This window comes from Silene latifolia, chromosome Y (assembly GCF_048544455.1).
Source record: "Silene latifolia isolate original U9 population chromosome Y, ASM4854445v1, whole genome shotgun sequence".
NCBI classification, from domain to species: Eukaryota; Viridiplantae; Streptophyta; class Magnoliopsida; order Caryophyllales; family Caryophyllaceae; genus Silene; species Silene latifolia.
This window is the reverse complement of record NC_133538.1, coordinates 165,032,464-165,038,709: the sequence shown is the minus strand read 5'-3', so window position 1 is coordinate 165,038,709 and position 6,246 is coordinate 165,032,464. Positions and strand designations below refer to the sequence as shown.

At 40.8% G+C, this 6,246-nt stretch overlaps 1 non-coding gene across 1 annotated transcript; it reads left to right on the top strand.

Moving 5' to 3' along the window:
* The first annotated feature begins 5,090 nt into the window (after nt 1–5,090).
* LOC141636573 (small nucleolar RNA R71) lies at nt 5,091–5,197 on the top strand. The gene has a single exon (XR_012541179.1). It is a non-coding gene; the product is annotated as a small nucleolar RNA R71 (small nucleolar RNA).
* The last annotated feature ends 1,049 nt before the right edge of the window (nt 5,198–6,246 follow it).

Sequence of the window (6,246 nt, the reverse complement as noted above, 5' to 3'; positions counted from 1 at the left end):
CACCCTACACTCATTGTCTCAACAAAAGATTATGAACTACCTGCCGCTTTCAGATCATTACAACACATGTTCCACGAATCATTTTCCATTACCATGTCTACCGATGTCTCATCTGAAAACAAGATCAAAATTACTGTAACAACCTCTTCACAACCGTGTCACATCAACAGAATATCACTATCCCATGACAACAACGAAAACATATACAACTCTATTTCATATCATACTCTACCTCATTCCCAACTTAACCTGGTAAATAAAACATGAATAAACAAGACAACTGTCTATCAGCACAAACTGAAACTCACAGGAAACAACAACAAACGAAACAACAATCTATGTATAATTGGTATGTACTTTCGAAACTCGAATCATAATCATCCCGCCTACTCCACCACAACCGGTGACGGCATTACAACACCGCCACCAACAGCCACACCGTAGTGCGAAAATACCCGCATCCCAACACTAAATATCGTGCCCGGATCACCACCCGAGGCACCACAACCGCATCGATAGACATCACAACATACACAATCCCATAAGTACTGACTCAACATAACTTCTTGAACAAGAAAAACTTACTCAAATCCACTTTATTAAATCACCACGCAACATATTATGTGGATAAACAGATAAGCATCTCATGAACATCATCTCTACCATTTCACGGAATACACATGTGTTATCAATACACATAAAATTATAACTAGCCATGTCAAATCAATCAAGTTATTACCTTTTTGGATATCATTCAATTAAATTACCGTGTCCAACATATATATTACAGAACATTCATAAAACAACTTTATAATTATCACACCATACCACTTCTTGTGAGGTCAGAACCTCACACAAACATTTACACATATCATAGACCCGTAATCACAACCAACTAGTCAATCCTGACCACGTAAGTTACCACTCGAAAAAGGTTACCTACCGCCCGAGTTTAACTCATATGCCCCTCATAACATATTCCCCCATTCGCACAACCATCACTTCCTGCCAAATATAACCATACCTTCACTATTCAACTAATAGCGTCCGCCTCATCTAACCACATCTTATACCCTCTCACAATCATACACAACAATTAGGTCCCTACCAAATCAACCTCTTTAGAATTGCTACCTTTCTAATATACCATCACTCTTAACCACTAGTGATAACACCACAATGCCACCACTGCCCGTATATCAAATCTCTTACACCCATACCAAAATAACATGGTTTTTCTCCTATGTTTGATTAACATTGCAAATAACGAATATCAAACCCATCCACAAAATTACCTCAACATTATTCCCAATGCTATCTTATTTGTGTTGTCATTCAGCTCTCCACCAAATATCTCGTATCGTGCCGATACTCCACCAACTTCTTACTCCCTTAATTCCTCGAAACTCATTACCAATCATGTTGTCCTGAAACTCCTATATAACCTTTAGCTAACATCCTCGGGATACCATCACATATTTCGATGATTCCTTATCTTTATATCACATAGCTCCGGTGAACATTTTCCTCAGCTTAATTTTATCCTTATTTTCTCTTTACACTCAATAATACCAATTAATAGTTCAACTCCTTATTCCTTCTAGCTAACTCTTTAGAAATCTGGTCACCCCTTCGTTGCTCCAAAACTCAGTTCCATTATTTTCTACCGACATCATCTCACTCTTTCTTCCCATGGATCTTCTCTTATTATGCTATCACTCATACTTGCCACTAATCTATCCATAGAACCAACGTTTAATGTTCAAACAATTGCATCTCCCTTTTTACATCTCTAGAAATCAGAATTCATTTAATACCGTCAATTACCCAAGGAACTCACACAGTAGTTTCATCTTTTAATAAACCTCCCAAACTCACTCACTGTCTATAAATACACCTCGCGACATGTCTCCACAAAGTTCACTATATATTACTCTTCTCAATCCCTTTAAACGAACTTTCACTACATAAATCCATAACCCACACGACTCCTAACCATTTCCTTCCATAACTCTTTACACATCTCAAGCTGCCACTATCCACATTCTTACTTTCAATTTTTTTTTTTTTCATTCTCACGTTCATTATACTCACATCATCCCTTGCCTATATTCACTTATTTTTACATTACTCAACACACAATCATATCACTCATCCCGTCTCGCAAAACATGCGCCATGCCTCAATAGACTATACCAATCTTCCTTTTCTTTTTCCACCATCTATCATAATCACATATAACTCATGTCCTCCCCACCGAACTCATACTCATCATAGTGCCACTCTTTACATCATAAGATTGGGTAACTTACGCTCCAGGACCAACACATACGTAAAACAATGCATAAAGAAGTAATACAACACCTTTGAATTAAACGTAATATGCAACGAATGTCAAAAGACAAACATATGACCCGAAATACGCATATGACCTGCACAGACCCCACTCGATCGAGTACCAGAACCTACTCGATCGAGTTGAGGCTACTCGATCGAGTGCCTAACATGCTCGATCGAGTGCCCCGACTCTTAACCCAAACAGACCTTCTGATCTCTGACTTACTCGACCGAGTAGCCCGGCTACTCGATCGAGTGACCCCATACTCGATCGAGTGCCCGAGGTACTCGATCGAGTGCCCAAAAACACGATTCTGGTCAAAATAACGACAAGTACCCACTCGATCGAATCAAACCCACTCGATCGAGTCATGCAGACTCGTGAATACTACCCGCATGTTATCTCACATACCCCAACGTACTATGCATTCAAATCTGCGCGACTCCTCATACAATCAACAAAATAATCTACTTCGTGTTATTAAGTGCCACGTTATAAACATCCATAATGCTCTTCATCCAATTCGTTATACAAAACACATATCATTGAACCTCTATTCTTCATGCTACTACTTACCAAAAGTCAAACATTACCATCTATCATGCTCATATAACATTCAACTTTCAATCATGTATTACTCGCATGTTTTAAATTTTCATAACTTTTCATAACACAAACCACACCCATACACTACAAATCCTATTTCCATGTTGCTAATACAACAACATTACAAATCCACTTCATCACACATCATCATATACGAACTACTTTCTTTTTCTACCATATCATTCATCATTCTCATATACTTTCCCAACGATTCCAACCAACATGTCAACCAACTATCATGCAACATGCTTTCAACAAACCATATACAGCACAATTAACATACACGTCGCACATATACACACGGACTCTACGTTCCCATACCATGTGATCGGCTTAAGTATCATGGGGCCAAGATTTTGAAGTGAGGGCGCCTACTCACCCAAAACCTAGCATCGGCTGGGGCTCCCATTACACATACACCAGGTTCATTTTATTAGACTCCCTACGTTCATTATGTTCATTTGTTACAAGTTCCAAAATCGTCGCTCTGATACCATTTGTAACACCCCCATACTCCAAGTGCCTTACCAAGACCACTCAGGTATAAGGATACTACCATCTCGGTTGCCCGAGGTACTGAATATCATAAGACAATAAAGAAACGTACTTTTAAAATAATTATAGATTAAGTGATTACATGTTCAAACCAAAACTAATAAAAGGAATTACAAGGTTCTCATACGGTTCTGACTAAAACTATCAAAGCTACTAGACTTCGTCGACACAAATGGGAAGACTTCTAAGCGCCACGTGATGACTCATCCCGGCCTATCTCATACGCGTCATGTCACACACCGCTCAATAATCGCTCACCACCCCGAATGGATCACCACGATTTTTTAAAACATTTAAACGGGTCAAGACTAATCACACAATTCAATATATATATCAACAATAAGATAAAAGACAATTGAACCGTCACACACACACACACACACACCACCAACTCCCATCGTCTCAATCCGACGTCCACCTGGACCAGACCGCCCGATGGGGGACCGCAGCCGTTCCCACCTAAGCCCCGCTCATCGTACGAGCGATAACCCTGTCCCATTAATGTGCACATCCCCTTTCGTGGCGGGTTCCACGAAGGGCGAAACTAGGGCGTGAGATCACTCCCGCAAGTGACCCTACTCAGCCGAGAACGCATCTCGAGAACCATCAACAAACACAACCACAATCACAATCACAATCACAATCATCATATCAAACAACTAACTACCGCACATCACCAATATCCCATTATGGGACTAATACTGAGTAGGAAATCCTACCTGGAAAGCAAAACAAGCAGACTGTATCTACAGCTGTATCAAGACGCCTCTTCTACGAACCCTCCTCCTATCATATAACACACATAGGCCATAAATCACATACTACACATAAAAACCCCCAGTTCCTAAATTAGGGTTTAACCAAACTTAACTAAACATTATAAAAATTACGTTAAAAGCTTACCCTTGACGCAAGGAACTCAACGACACGAACAACGACAAGAACCGACCGTCGAACTCCGGAATTGCTAAGAATGCGATTAGGAAGATGAATGATCGCTTTCTCTCTTAAACAGGGTTTTAGGTTTTGCAAAAGTAATTTAAAACAATGACGATTATGTTTAAATACCTTAATCGCATAATTAACAAAACCCGAGAAAACTCCCCGTAAAACCGGACACTCGATCGAGTACCCAAGGTACTCGATCGAGTACCCCCTTACTCGATCGAGTACCCCAGCTACTCGATCGAGTACCCAACAGGTCAGAAACTATTCTAAAACGCAACTTACCCTTACTCGACAGAGTAAGGCCTACTCGATAGAGTACCCAAAGACTCAAAAATACGGATTAATACAGTAAGCATATGGACCGTCTGAGGCTCCCCGGCAGAATGTAACTCCAACTTATCAAACCTAGCATTCATGGCTTCCAGCTGAGCCACAACTTGCTTATCAACTGCATGAACTGTTCTAATACCATCCCATCGGGTTTCCATACTCAGCACTGTGATTCGCCATCTCTTCAATAAGGGTCCATCCCTTATCATCGTCAGTGTTCTCTTAGAATCTTCTGTTAGATGACGCGTCAAGTATGGCTCTGTGATCATCATATAACCCATTGTAGAACTGGTTAGACAGAAGCCACGGATCGAAACCATGGTGAGGAATAGACCTCACCAACTTCTTGAAACGGGACCACGCTTCATATAAAGTTTCATCAGGTGCTTGCTTGAAACTTGTGATCTTTGCCCTCAGTTGATAGGTGTGCTGTGGAGGGAAATATCTCTTGTAAAAAGAAAGAGCAAGGGTGTAACACCCCCATACTCCAAGTGCCTTACCAGGACCACTTAAGGCATGGAAGTGCTACCATCTCGGTTTCCCGAGGCAATGATAATCAAATGACAATGAAGAAACATAATTTAAATAACAATATAGTTTAAAGTGATTACATGATCAAAACCAAAATTGTAAAACTGAATTACAAGATTCTCAGACGGTCTACTGCTAAAACCATCAAAGCTATAAAACATTGTCTGACACAGCGGAAGACTTCTAACTGCCACGTGATGACTCATCCCAGCTATCCCATATGGGTCATATCATACCTTCTCAATAACTGATCACCACCCCCGAATGGATCACCACAGTTTTTAAAACATTTAAACGGGGTAAGTACTAATCACACAATTTATATAATCCAACAACACAGCAAACAACACAGCTCAATCGTCACAGATATACTCCGAACTCCATCACCAACTCCACAATACTGACTACACACTAAAGTGTGTAGCCCTGCCAGAGTGCCCATCGCAACAGGTCACTCCACGCCGCCAGTGGGGGACCGCAACCGTTCCCACCTAATCCCCGCTCATCTCCGTCGAGCAATAAACCCAAATCCATTAATGTGCACATCCCTTCTGTGGCGGGTTCCACAGAAGGCGAATAATGGGCGTGAAGCCACTCCCGCAAGTGACTCCACTCAGCCAGGGACGCGCCCCAAAAAACACAGACAGATACAATCAATCACAGCTACTAAACAGCAATCAAAACCAACAACCGTCGCAATACTCGTATGATAACAATCAACAAACACAAATCACCACCAACACATTATGGGACTAATACTGAGTAGGGAAACCCTACCTGGAACGCAATCACTATTCAGACGATCTAGCAACTGTCTCAAAATCTTTCTTCTATGAACCCTCCTCCTATACACATAATCATACAATCACAATCTAACATCAACAAAACATAGAAAACCCCAAACCCCAAAATTAGGGTTTAACCAACTTTAACAAAAC